Consider the following 15,349-nt stretch of genomic DNA (forward strand, 5'->3'; position numbering starts at 1 on the left):
GTTCACTCCTGCATGTACTAAATCAAGAAAACAGTTCTCAAAAAAAGTCAGACTAAATTATCAGTAGACTTTATTAGTTTGATTTTAGTTTATTTGAAATCATTCTAAACAAATGGCAAAAATGGACATTGGTGACATGAACACTGATATAAGTTAACCTTCATGTGAGTATGAACAGAATATATTATATAAATATATATTATTCATATATACTTAAATCACATGCTCACAGACAAAAAAATACTTAAATAATTCATTGGTTATGAAGCATTTTTGGACATCCTGAGAATTTGCAATTTTGTCTTTCCTTCAATGTAATGATAGTCACAGAATATTGGCAACTCTGCCATTATATTTTCAAAGACATTGTTGATGGCTGATGTGAGAAGTAAGACTTGCTTGCGCACACCCATTTATGTGACAACAGGTCTTTAAATTTGTGTATTATATCAACACTAGTACAGACGTGTTCATTTTGTGTACCTGAAATATGTCACTCCCATCTCCAACAGATGCCATGTTTAGTCATAGCTGTCAAGATGGGGGAGCTATTACGAATGAGATTTATGATCACCGAGTGAGACTGATCACCAGTTCATTTAAACATATGGGGCTCGGGTTATTTTTAAGTGCTGAATAAACATTAAAAGAGGCTACATTTTTAAATCAAAATGATTGAGACTCATTTCATATGAGTAAGACTTGGTAAGTATGACTACTGTTTGCGCTCAGGTTGGACGAATAGTTTCCTTAACCACCTTTCTACGGGGCCTCGATTCTGAGGTCAGCCGTGGACAATCAAAAATTCACGGATTAAGTACTGATGGAATGATTCCCCACATATGGCCATTTGTTGACATTATTATGTCAATAAAAAAAAACTTTACTTCTTAATCCCTCCTTGCACGCACATTGGAACCCCAGCAGATGACATCAGGGACGAAAACGAGAAGGACAAGACTGAGTAGGACATGAAAAGTGTGACAGAACAAAATATGGGGACAGTTTGTGCGGGTGAAATGCTTATTTATTTAAGTGTCCTTGTGACAAACAGTCAGAAACTAAAAATGTAAAGATGCAGAGTGGTTTGCCTATTTGTCCTTCGTTGCTGATTGTGATAATCCTCAAGAAGACCACAGGGGAATCGCCGATTGATTTCCCTGTGGGCTTTGCAGAATATGAGTTCCCATGGTGAGTGGGCTGAGGCCTGTCCAGCTGAGGCTCGTTCGCGGGCCCATAAAATGTCGCTCCCAGACCTGGACTGGCAGTTGCCGATAGTCCCAGGCTGGGATGTTTGTTTTGTCAGCCGTGGTCGCGGATTTTCTCTTCAGTTGAAAATAAATCAGTTCGGCCTTTCAGTCCGCGCCTCTTGGAATTATTACACTGGTTCAATGTGCTAAATTGGTGATTTACTAGTGGGAACTTCCAGGGAGTAATGAAGAGTCCTCGGTTTATTTTTTGAACTTCCGTCAGCTGGAACACAGATTATTCTTTATCATGTCCCAGATCATCATGAAAAGTGCATTTGGAAAATATCAGTAGATTCACATCACAGCTATTGAGTTACTGGGCTTCAGTCCCTTTGATCTTGCTACCCGAGCTTTATAAGTACAATCCTATTGTCCGCAAATGCTTATCTTATCAGTGTTGAGATGGAACATGATATGAGAGGAAAGATATTATTGCGTCAGCCTGTCAAGAGCTTAATTTCCTGGCAGTGAGATGTCATCAGAGTTGCAACAAGTGCAATGAGCATGTAGGCATTATTTATTGCCATTTAAAAAAAAAATAGCTGATATAACAGTGCTCAAACCTAAACAAGCTAATCAAAATGGGTCTATACAGTACGATTTATTTTGTTATTTCGGTTTCTTCATGCCACACTGCTGCTGTCTGACAGGATGCATCAGCAAGTGATCTTTTTCAGGCCTCTGCCACTGCATATTTCAGATAGCAAAGTAAAGTCGCCATAGTCCCAGATGACCACAGGCTGTTTTCCCCTTTGAGAGGGAGAGCTGACTGGCAGTAATTTAACTTGAGGTTCACCACACCTCAGGTGAGGGGCAAACGTTGAGAAGGTGGGGCCTTCAAGAATAACTTGAGCTGTTACGGCAACTGAACCCACGTTGTTGGCCTCACTCGGCATCACAAACCAGCTGTCCAGCCAACTAAACTAAACTGGCCCCGAAGATTTCTTCAAAGACATTAAATCGTGGCTGAGTTGGCCACATGAATTGGACAAAGAAGCTTCCACGACACTACTGTGTCCTGGCCAACGTAAATCTCTCAGCCAACATTACTACAGCTCTACACAGACACTGCCAGTTCTGCCGAGTATTTCCAGCATTTTGTTTTTATTTTAAATTTCCAGCATCTGTTGTATTTGCCTTTGAATCACTGAAATGGATTATCTTGGCATTTACTTCCTTGGGACCTTGCTGTGTGCAAATGGCTGTTGTGTTTCTTACCTTCCAACACAGTGACTACACTTGAAAAATAATTAAATGGCTGCAAAGATATTTCTGAATTTCTGAAAGGTGTGATATAAATGCAATTTCCTTCTTTCTTCCTCAGAAGCCACCGGTAAAAATCACCTGCAGTGATTTTTCTACCATTTCTCTATCTCTCCTGAAATGGTACTAGAGGGTGAAGCAACAATGGGGTCAGTGCTGGGCAAAGTCTGGCTCCAATCATTACCTCCACTTATGGGACCTTCAAAGTTAGGAGGTGGCCATGCTGGAGAGGAGGAAGAAGAGCGGAGGGAGGAAAACCATGATAGTAAAATCACACCCTACCCAAAAACCTTACAACCAGCCATGCATTGTGCCATCACACTGCCCTATAGCCATCTTTTTAATAGGATAGAACTCAACACTTTTACTTAAAGCAAACCAGCAACATTCCCAATCATTTAGTTGCATTACTCTCAGTTCCTGCAATTCATTCCTGTAATCACTTTTTCTTTAAAGGTCACAGACAGAAAGTCCAGGATCCATTGGTCGACATTATGAGGGAAATATTTCCCATGATATGGTCCGGATATATTTTTGCTGACTTTAATTGCATTTTATATTAAATATTATACATTTTGATTGCTTTTGTTCAAAGTACACTGCATGGAGAGCTGAAATACCAAGACCCAGGGCTACTACTTTTGGACTTAGATTGGTATTTAACAGTAAGGACAGAATTTAAAATAATAGGTGCTCTGACACTGCTCGGGGCTGATTGATGGTCCCGTGGCTCTGCTTGTGACTGGAATATTTTATTGAGCATCCTGACCATGAATTGAAAGCTCCTTATGGAAGTAAAATGACTTGTGTCATTGAAAACAAATCGCTGAGATAAATTAACAAAAAGAACAGCATCTTGAAAGAAACAAGGAAAAATCAATGCCAGAGCTTGTCCCGTCCTCTAACTGAGGAAAATCTTCTTAAAATCTCAACTAATTGAATTTTACAATGTCCAATAATACTTAACTTTAATTATTGATCAATGTCAAATACATGCTGGGAGATTATAGCGACCCTAGTTAAATACTTGCTGTGCAGCAGCTTCACGTCCAGATAAAAGATTGTGAATTTACTTAGTGTTGTGTCTTGACTTCAATCTCCCAGAAAGATGCTGCAGATTTTGTTTCATCACAGATGACGAGCGGAGTCTCCATTTGGCTCACCGTCAGCCTATGCAAACTTGTATTCAAGCAGCGTGATGATGGCGGCCTGACCTGCATCGTTACACGCTGCTTAACAGTCCGCCATCCACCACCACCATTCACCTATCATCAGTAAGCTCCAACACTGATAACTAAGATGTTGAAACAGATTTCAGTCTCGACTATGACTTCAGCAATAGCTGGGTGTCGGTTATCTCAATTGGCTGGATGGCTGGGTTGCGATGCAGAGCCCCCCAACAGCATGGGTTCAATTCCCGTACTGGCTGAGGTGATCTATGAAGACACCACCTTCTCAATCTTGCCTCCCCCCTGACGTGTGGGGACCCTCAGGTTAAACCACCGCCAGTCAGCTCTCTCTCAAAAGGGGAGAGCAACCTCTGGGACAATGGTCAGTAGCATGTCTAGTCATTTTTCTATTTTAAGTGTGAATTTCAGACCATCTGAACTTAGTAACAATCTCAGTTCAGAGAGGGATTGAAACACGGGAACAGGAGTCGGCCATTTAGTCCCTTGAGCCTATTGCACCAGTTAATTAAATCATGGCTGTTCCTGTGCCTTAGTTCCTGAATGTCTTCCGTTTCCCAACTTCCACCATGCTTTGATTGTAAAAGTGTTTCCTAATTTCACTCCTGACATGTTTGGCTCTGATGTTTAGACAATGACTCCTAGGCCTAAACTCCTCAACAAGCAGAAATTGTTTCCCTCCATCTACCCTATCCGTTCCCATGAACAGCTTGAAAGCGTTAATCGTACCGTCTTTAACCTTTAGAAACCCAGGGAATATAGTCTATTTGTGAAATGTCTCCTCACAATTTAACCCTTGTAGGCTATGATTCATCCTTCTCAAATCAGTGTCTCCTTCCTATGGAGGGTTGCCCATAGGTGTTCACTGCATTCAAGATGTGGCCTAACCAGGTTTTTTTAAAGCTGAATTATGCCCGCCTTGTATTCTCACCCTCTAGATATAAAAGCCAACACTTTCTGCGTACCAGCAACATGTCCATATAGATGTGAATTTATCCACTGTTGCGTGTTAAAATTTTCAAAATTTCACATCTGCATATCAATGAAGAACAAAGTTCAAAGCTGCGGCTGGGTTGGACCCCAGTATATCTCAGTCTCTATGGTGCACAGCACATGTGTCAGACAGAGAATTTGACAGGACAACAATTGTTTGCTTGGGGTAGATGGGGCAATGGAAACACAAGGAACATGGAATTTAACTTGCATCCATGCTTTTCATTCTGAGCTTGATTACTCTTATAAATACAATAACATATTCCTTGTTCCATGACTGCCTTGGCTTATGGATGTCGTTCATCACTGACATATTGGGAAAGTATAATTTCTAACTTTTTGTCTTGATGGAAAAAAAAAGATTTGAAAGTCACTTTACAAACAAAATTGCTTTGAATTAAAGTACTGGATCTCAACATGAAATGGCTAAAGGTGACACTGAAGAAAGCAGAGAATTGTCAGTTGACTTGGCACTCAATAAATCAACACATGCCAACTACTGACATGTCTTGCCACCAGTTATGCTCCCTTGCCCAGCCTCTCATCCTGCATCGTATGAGTAAACTTCAGCTCCTTCAAAGCTGCACTGCCCATATCGTGACTCACAGCAAGCCTGCACTCAATGACCTGTATTTTTCTCCCAGCCCAGCAACATCTCAAGTTCTAAAATCTAATTCCGTGGCCTCACCGTCCTTATTTCTGTAACCTCCTCCAGCCTGACACCCCTCCAAATATTCTGCCTTGGTCCAATTCTGGCCTCCTGTGCATTCCTGAGATCTTAAGGGAAATGGGTGCATGAATGGTGAGAAGAAAGCTCAGTTTACTTGTTGATTCTGGGCACTTATCAAACAGTGGGTTAGGGGGAGAGACAGGGACGGGGGAGTGTGTGCGCGAGAGAGAGAGAATGCCAGCATTATTTTACAAAAAAAGAGTGTTAAAACGAACTGGAGTGGAGGAATGGAATAAAAGTGTCAGCATGAACTTTATTCAAGGCACCATCAAGTCTAAATAAAACAAGGTAGAGCAAACTAGGGACATTGGAACATAGTTTGCCATTTGTCACATTGAATGATCTGCCATTATGACACATCTATGAACCTTGGGTTAATAATAATAATAAACATTTATTGTCACAAGTGTGCTTCAATGAAGTTACTGTGAAAAGCCCCTAGTAGCCACATTCCGGAGTGTTCGGGGAGGCTGGAACAGGAATTGAACCCGCGCTGCTGGTCTTGTTCTGCATCACAAGCCAGCTGACTTAGCCCACTGTGCTAAACCAGCCCCATAAATCTATCAATCTCAGAGTTAATTGATTGCACAAAAGCTTTCTAAACTTCTACCACCTTTGCATTTGAAAGTATTTCCTAACTTCACTTCTGAAAGGCCCGGTTTAACTTTTTAACCATGTCCCTTAATCCAAGATTCCCCAATGAGTGGAAATAAGGGGACCTGAAAAGGAATGGAGGAAAAGCTAGAAAGGAGTATTAGAATTTTTTTTCTCTCTAACTTTCCCCCTCCTTTCTTCAAAATGTTAATTCAATGTTGTCATATGGTCCCTCTGGCACTTTCTAGAAACCTTCACAAGTGTTCATTGCTCACACGTTGTGAACGGACAAATGAAGACTGAAAGACTATTCCGCTGCTGGGGTGTGGGTTGAAAATTACCCATGTGATATGCCATACAAGGATGGTGCAGTGTTCAATGGCTTGATTGATCTGTGTTTGATTGTGTGTGTCCGGTAACTGATCTATGCTCACTGTGCTTGCTTGGTTCAACCAGGGAGTGGACTGAGACCAAAATAAACAGATAGCACAGAAGAACCTAGAAACTGAACTGGAAGAATGAGTGCAGACATTTTGTTATTGTAGAGATATTTTAAAACGCTTGTAAATAAGCCTGTTGTACAGTTCGAAACCAGTATCACCGCTGAAAGATCTTCAAAGGTCTCCCTGTGGTCATAGTTGCTGGGCCTTGTGTACATGTCTGTCACAAGTTTGGTAGGGTTTGATTTTGAATTTGGTGTGTTCATCCATTCCTGTAAAGTTGGTAGAGTTGACCCTACCATTGCCCAACCAGGAAGGGAAAAATCATTGAGATTGTGATTTCCACCTCGTGAGCTGCAGGTGGAAGTGTGTGTGAATAACAAAGTGACTGGCTGAAATGTTCCTCACTGGGGATTAATAAAGCATTCTGCAGGTTCAGGCACGATGAATGACTAATTGTGCTGGCCATTGAGATTAGTTGTTGGTTTTGATCAATGACTGCAATTCCAGCTGACCTCTCTGCATCCTGGGGAGGGGTATGAAAGCAGGAATTTAACTTGCCCCTCCGTCATACCCATGACAGGTCTGCAGGAGGAGCAGGGAAGATGAAACACCTCTTGGCATGAGTGCACTGGGTCTGACAACAAATGTAAGTGCAGACCCAATTCCATCCAGGGCAAGATTCATTTAATTAGGTCCCCAGCCCCTTTTTCTAACCTCTGCACCTGTGATCGGTCCTGTGATCTAGGTAGCTGCCAGTTAGCAGAAACATAACAAATATAAGATTGTTCTCTCATTAGTTACAATATGGCTGGGATTAATCGAGTTTACAATTTGGAATCTGATAAAGCAGCTGCCTCTGTGATCAATCTGTTTATCTTTACTAAATGCACTGGCACGTTATTTCATTCCTCAATTGAGGTATGACCATGTAATAAAATGTTTCGTACTTGGGGCGAGATCTTCAGGCTGATCACGCTGGTGGGATTTTCTGGTCAAGCCGACGGTGCAACCCCACCACAGGTTTCCCAGCAGCATGGGGTGGAGAATCTCGGCATTCATTAATATTCTTTCAGCAATCAACAAATAACTGTTTCGGAAGACGCCCTGATTTTTGACAACGTCAATTATTCACATTTCTACGAATAAGTTAAAATTAAGTTTTTTCCTTTGTGCACACAAAACGCTCTTCCTCAGTGTTTACCTAGATCATTAATTTTTTTGCATATACGCAATAGCACAAAATGTGCGACAGAGAGGTATGGGAACAAGGAAATCACTTTGTGACATTTTCCTCAAATGAACATTGAAGAGGGGGGGAGGAAAGCCAGCAGATCATGGGGTTAATATGAGTTATGCAAACAAAGCTCAGCACCATTTTAGATTCTGGACATGGACGTAAGGTGTTCATTTTGGAACCTGACTAAAATTAATGGAGGCCTCAGTCCCAATTGATTTTGTCAGTTTTGCTGTTTAACTAACAACTTGCGCATAATTTCAACTTGTTTCAAGTTTGGTCATATAATCCCTCATGGGAGTGATGGCGTGTACGTATCTTTTTCATTAAAGATTGCAATATCTTCAGCCAATAGATAAACATAGATTTCTTCTGCTAACTCCCTGCTTGTGTCAGTGAGGCAGCAGTATCATTGTGCAGAGGTATTGTGCCATAAAAGTCAGGAGGGACGCTACTAAATGAAGTTGGAAGTTCTATTTTACTCCATATCTGTCACGCTGAACAGCACGATCTTCATTAAGAAATTGAATTACCAGCACACAGCATTGCATCCATCCATTGTGCACCTTTAATTACCCTGCTTAAAACTCAAAACAAAACCACATGTCTCAGAAATGAACTCCAGTTCCAATATCTAAACAAATGTACCATTTACGTATGAAAATGCTGGAACTGATTTTTTTAAAATCACTGCAGGTTTTAGGTAGGTAGTCATCAAGCAAATGGCCCGAATTTTAGAGTGACACATACATGGTGAGGTGAAGGGTTAATGTAGCGTCCTCAGCAGTTTTGATTGAATTAATCAGGTGTTGTTCGTGCTTTGAGGTTTGCAGTACCTGCCGCAGAATCAAAAGTGGAACAGAATTTCAATATATTTCGCACATTGGTTCTCGGCACTTCTCTCATTCCATCAGGTACATTCATCGGTAGGAACTGCCAGGAAATGCTTTCTGAAGTACATCAGCATTTTCAAATCTGGGGAATATTTGAAAGAATAATAATATTTGAAGAACGTTGAAAAACGAACTGAGAGGTAACCAATTACATTAGTCACCTATATTCTTAATGAGATAACTTCTGAAATGTTACGGATAGATGAATAGGGCTAACTTGCCCAGGATACAGTTTGACTCTCCCCGATTAGGCCATAGGGGTGGAAGTGGAAGTGTGCCACCAAGGCTCCTCCTGCTCAGACCTCTGCTCCCGTCATGATTACATGGCAGCCAGCCAATTAGCAGCCGGTTGTCGGTGTCACTGATGAATTGGTGGGGGTGGGCCATGACCCAGAAGGGTTGACAGCATGTTCAAAGTCTGTCAGTACGCTGTAAGATTTAGGTTTCCCTTCTGATTAAAACATTCTTGAGGTCAGAATTTTTAATTTCTAAAGCTATGGTCCAGAGTTGTGCTTGACCTGCAGGTTATGAATAAACAGTGTTTATGAATCAAGTAGAATTTATTAAGCAAAATTTTACATGTACTTAACAAGGAGCAATGAACACAACTTAGAAGTTTCTCATCTGTCACAATCCCAGGAAATCTTTGTGTTGTCAGTACAGATGTCTCTCTCTTTTCTTTGTCTTTAGATATGATGTTAAAGTGTGTCCAGAAATGCCATACCCCAGAGGCTATCACTGTGCCAATGAGGATTACGATATCTCAACTTTTATCCCTCAGTCTCTCATTATTCAGCCCTTCCTTTTTTTGGAAATGGTCCCAATTCACCCCTCCTATTGGATAAAAGATGCAAATTATCTTGTGTCACCCCACCTTTTCAACCCCTGTTTTATGGGTTGTAAACTGAGACATAATGCGATCAATTATTTCATCCGACTCCAGAAGTTTACATTTTATCACAAACAAATGCACATTTCCTTCCAGATAAAGAGAAGACATAAATAAAGTCGCATTTTATCAGGGATCTATTTTAACCCAAGCCTGGTATTAACGGCATTAAAAGGCAAGACCACTTCCTATCATAATATCAGGGAATAAAGGTTTCCTCTTTGGTGGAGATCAATTAAAGCAATTCATGGCTTGTTTAACCATAGTGTCATCTTAAGTTCAGGTTACTTGTAGCCATTCCTTTAAATTGATTTTTTAAAAAATCTAATTGTATTGCGGCCATTAAAACAGCATACAGTTTCTTCAGCTCAATGGAAATCCATCCATTTAGGACTGAGCTTAGGAGGAACTTCTTCACCCAAAGGGTTGTGAATCAATGGAATTCCCTGCCCAGCGAAGCAGTTGAGGCTTCTTCATTAAATGTTTTCAAGATAAAGATAGATAGATTTTTGAAGAATAAAGGGATTAAGGGTTATGGTGTTCGGGAAGGAAAGTGGAGCTGAGTCCACAAAAAATCAGCCATGAACTCATTGAATGGAGGAGCAGGTGTAAAGGGCCAGATGGCCTACTCCTGCTCCTAGTTCTTATGTTCTTATAAAATAATAAATCAAATGTGTTTCTTCACAAAGAACTGCTCTTCTTTTCCCCAACTACCTTGGCTGTTAATTGTCTAACATAAACTTAAAGTGATCTTTTTTTAAAAGTGGTTAAGGAATAAATTCCAAATATGTTACATGTTCTAAAAAATATCAAAATCTTATCACCCAATATCTCTGTGAGACGGTGGATTGCAGGAGGATACATTGTGCTGCATTAGCAATCTTCTGTGCACAGAAGATTGTATGAGAGAACATGGCAGTTTCCTTGGTTTGGCACGCCATCTGCATTAATGTGCTCCCTCTTCAGCCTTGGTGAACTACACTTCAACTGCCATCACCACAAGGGCCACTCCTCAGAACTGACACCATCTCATCAAGAAGATTGTAATCCCTGTGGAACCCACTTGGGGGCATGTTTGAGGCAAGAACCCAGGTGACCCCATGGTTTCGTGGCATATCCTGCATGTCCTCCACCAGGCAGCTCAGGCCAGGCAGGAAGTCTTCTTCCTCAGAGACTGAACAATAAGACCACCTCACATAACCAAGCAAGTCAAGATTTAGGTAGCAGAGGAGGTCACCAGTCTTGTGGTCACCCGGCAAACCTAGATCCAGTGCTGCAAGTGGGCCAAAGCCTTCTCTGTTCTGGCAGGGTGCCTGATAACATTCATTCTCCTTTGGATTGACAGAAAATGGGTGAGTGTGCTGATGTGGATGTTGGGGAGTTTGTCCCCACTAGATGAAAGGCATATATGCTTGCCACAATTGTCCCACACATGGGTACTGCCAAGTGCCGGACTGACACATGCATGATATTCACCCCCGAGGATGTAGAAAGTATGCATCGCGACTACGCTTTGTAATCTCTATAGACCGGCCAATGAAACCATTCTCGAGGGCTCTGATAATTGGATAGGTATGGGAGGTCAGATCCATGTTGAGCCCCAGTCTGATAATGAACCTCTGGAATCATCTGTGAGGCAGCAGATGCTAGAGACCCAATGTAAGGTGTGTGGAGAACAAGGTGGAGGAGTGCAGTCAGGCCCATCAGCTCTAGGATCTCTTCTCCATGTACAAGCCTCCTCTACTGAGAAATTGGTGAGTATCTTGGTTTGTTCTCACTGGAATGACGGAGGTTGAGGGGCAACCTGATAGATGTCCACTAAATTATGAGGGACATGGACAGAGTGGATTGTCGGAAGCTTTTGCCCAAGGTAGAAGAGTCAATTACTAGAGGACATACGTTTAAGGTGCAAGGGGCAAAGTTTAGAGGAGACGTGCAAGGCAAGGTTTTCCTCGCTGCCAGAGGAGCTGATGGAAGCAACGTTTAGTGACGTTTAAGGAGCGTCTTGACAAATACATGAATAGGATTGGAATAGAGGGATACGGACCCTGGAAGTGTAGAAGGTTATAGGTTAGATGGGCAGCATGGTTGGTGCAGGCTTGGAGGGCTGATGGGTCTGTTCCTGTTCTGTACTTTTCTTTATCCTTTGTTCTTTGTTCTTGGTATCATGGAGACCAGTCATTGGCTGCCAGCGATTAATGCAGATCTACATACCATTGCCTGGTCGCTCAGTGCGAGGTAACAAAGCGAGATGGGGACGGGGATCCAGGAGTCACCAACAGGTTCTCAGCTCGCTCAGGCAAGAAGGGAGATACAAGTGTTCTTTAAGGTGGCAGAAGTGCAAAAGCCTTCTGCATCTGGAGGATCCTCTCAGGGTGCCCCAAGTGTGTCCATTATCTCCTCATCCTTTCTGCTAGTGCCATAATTGTCTGAGAAAACCAGAAAGCCAGAGGAGGTTCCTGCATCTGTGCAGGTCCCCCTGAGTATGCTGGGGCCCTACCGGTTTTGAGCAACCAGTGGACATCACAGGCCACAGGGCAGCAAGTTCAGCAGCCTCACTCCACCTTGGCTGGTAGCAAATAAAGAGTACGCTGTAGGGGCACTCATAAGAGAATGAAGCAAACAACAGAACTGCACGTGGGCTTCGTAGGTGCGAGATCAAACCTTGTGGCATTGAAAATATTCCAGGGTTACTTTCTTATATGTCAATATTTGAATGCAGTGATTATGGCTATAGTGAGATGAGTGAGTGGGATGTGGTGACCCAGGGCTGGATGGGGTTGACTAGGCCATATGTGCTAATCAAATGGACAATTGCAGAAGCAAAGGTCACTGATGGACAAATGGGTCTGAGCTTCCAGCACAGGTGAATGGCTGCAATGAATCTGGAATGTGGACTCGGTGGCTGACATTCTGAAGATCAAGAGCAACACCTGAGTATCAAAGTTTGTCTCCTCGGAGGTCTCTGTGTCCAGTTCCCTATGTGGACTTCTGTCGCTTCCCCATCCTGAGACCACCACCTGCAGGTGGCCAGCGGGTTGCTGTTAGCTGGGTCGCTTGCCCACTCATCCCTCCTTCTCTGGCTTGTCTCCTCACTGGTGCAGTCTCTGCCAGAGCAGACGATGCCCATGCCACCTGCGTACTGAATATATAGTCGGAGGGAGGGGCACCCTTTCAGTGCATGTGGAGAGGAAACACGGTCCCACCCCTCTCTCAGAAACCTCTTTAAGATGGTCGTACGAGGAGAACCACTTACCCAGGTGGGCCCAGATCCACCACAACTATCTGCTAGTTTCTTTTTCCACACAGTCAATGAAAAATCTCTGAGGCAGTAGCAAGGCCCTGGTGCTGTTGCCCCATTGCTGAACTTTAAAAGCTGCTGAGATTCCAGCCTCCCATGTGGCCAGCAAGATGCTGTGGAGCATGTGAAATACATGCTAACAGCTTTTTGAACTACCACAATTGCTTTTTCTCAGATGGCTCGCCGTCAACACATGTAAACTGGTATTCCAGCAGCATGACATTGGTGATCTGACCTGCATCGATACACACTGTTTCACAGTTGGCCAGCCACCACCACCACCCACTTATCATCAGCAAATTCCAACCCTGATAACGAAAATGGTGAATGAGATTTCAGTCTCTGCTATTACTTCAGCACTAGCTGGGTGTCGGTTATCTCAGTTGATTGGACGGCTGGTTTATGGTGCAGAGTCACGCCAACAGTGTGGGTTCAATTCTTGTACTGACTGAGGTTATCCATGATGGCACCACCTTCTCGATCTTGCCGCCGCCTGACATGTGGTGACCCTCAGGTTAGATCACCACCAGTCAGCCTTCTCTCTCTCTCTCTTCTAAACGGAGAGCAGCCTTTGGGACACTGGGTGACTTAGTTTTCATCAGGAGAGGTCAGTAGCATGTCTTGTTATTTTGCAATTTTGAATGTGAAGTTCAGGCCATGTGAACTAAACAGCAATCCTAATCCAGAGAGGGATTGAAACATGGGACCAGGAGCTGGCCATTTCGACGCTTGAGTCGATTCCGCCAGTTAATTAAATCACGGCTGTTCCCGTGCCTTAATTCCTGAACCTCTTTTGGATTACAAGATCTATTAATTTCTGTTTCCCAACTCTCACCATGCTTTGATTGTAAACGTGTTTCCTAATTTCATCCCTGACGGTTTGGCTCTAATGTTGAGACAACGCCGACTTTCCTAAACTCCTCAACCAGCAGAAATCGTTTCCCTCCATCTACCCTATCTGTTCCCATGACCACCTTGAAAACATCGATCGCACCGTCCTTTAACCTTCAAAATATAGTTTTGTTTGCGAAATCCCTCTTCACAATTTAACCCTTGTAGTCTCGGAATTATTCAGGAATACCTTATCAACCCACCTTCTCAAATCAATGTCTCCTTCCTAAGGAGGATTGCCCACAGGTGTTCACTGCATTCAAGATGTGGCCTTACCAGGCTTTTGGAAAACTCAATCATGACTTCCACCTCCGGTTGTATTATAGAATCGCGACAGACAGTGCAAATAAGGTCATTCAGTCCATCAATTCTTCACTGACCCTCCGAAAGAGTACCCTACCTTGACCCATTCCACCACCCTATCCCCGTAACCCTACCTAACATTTGGACACCAAGGGGCAATTTAGCATGGGCATTCCACATAACCTGCACATCTTTGTGAGAGGGCACCGTAGCCACCTGGAGGAAACCCACACAGACACAGGGAGAAAGTACAAACTCCACACAAACAGACATCCAAGGTCGGAAATGAACTCGGGTCCCTGGCGCTGCGAGGCAGCAATGCTAACCACTGTGCCTAGTTTGTGTAATGGTGTGTTCTGGTCCACCAGATATAAAGGCCATGACATTTCATGATCTACGTAGCTGGACCTGCAAGTCTCTTTGAGCCTTCACTGTTTCCAGCTAAAAAAACATTTAGAAAGCACCCTGTTCTATTCCTTTTTAAGTTTAAGGTGAATGAGCTCACATTTGCCCACCCTGAAATCGATTTGTCACATTGTACATTCACTTAACCTATCTATACCTCTTCGTAATTTTATGTTTCTCTCCGGGCTGCTTGCAATATCACCTCTTGTGTTCTTGAGAAATTTGAATATGTGAATTTCTATTGCATTATCAAACTCATTAATAAATACTGTGAATAGATGAGGCCCCGACATAGATCCTTGAAAGATGCCACTCGTTTCATTCTGCCAATTCGAGTACGAGGCCATTATCCCGACTTTCTGTCTCTTGCAGCTCAGCCAAGTTCCTAAGCGGTTCAATTATTTATCTTCTATTCCGCTGTTGCTCGTTCTGGGTGAGTGTGCTTAACACTCAATTTGGCTCTGTTTCGTTCCTTAGCTGTGGAGTCGCCAGGTATCGTTAAGATACCGCCACAAGTTTCAAGTTCAAGTTCAAAGCAATAAATCCATACACCAGTTAGTAAGTTCAAACAAGACACGTTTATTATATTACAGTAATCTACTAATCATGCATATAAAACTATAAGACTAGGCTAATCCTACCACTAATAGGCCAAATACTTATCTGGATAAGGGGACTGCCGGATCAGGGAACAACGGCCTCTAGCTTTTTCCTGGGTCCGCAGGCTTCTAGTAGTTATGGACTAAAGGGGGTCAGGAGTGTCTACTCTCGTAGCGTGCGTTGTGACACTTATTTGCTGTCCAGACCTATCCTCCTCAAGGTTCTTCTGCTGCAACGGTGTTCTGCTGGGAGGGCTGGCTGGTCAAGGAGAGGCTGGCAGAGAGAGAGAGAGCTGGGGTCGCGGTCTCTGTCTTATACCCCTCTCAGGGTCTTGCGCCCACCTGGGTGGACCCTCTATACACTCGCAATCGAT

At 43.0% G+C, this 15,349-nt stretch overlaps 1 protein-coding gene across 9 annotated transcripts in view; it reads left to right on the forward strand.

Annotated features, from left to right (window-relative positions):
* LOC119953745 (protein shisa-6-like) overlaps nt 1–15,349 on the forward strand; it is a 687,534-nt gene that overhangs the window by 13,604 nt on the left and 658,581 nt on the right. The window lies entirely within an intron of this gene.

Source organism: Scyliorhinus canicula, chromosome 18 (genome assembly GCF_902713615.1).
Source record: "Scyliorhinus canicula chromosome 18, sScyCan1.1, whole genome shotgun sequence".
NCBI classification, from domain to species: domain Eukaryota; kingdom Metazoa; phylum Chordata; class Chondrichthyes; order Carcharhiniformes; family Scyliorhinidae; genus Scyliorhinus; species Scyliorhinus canicula.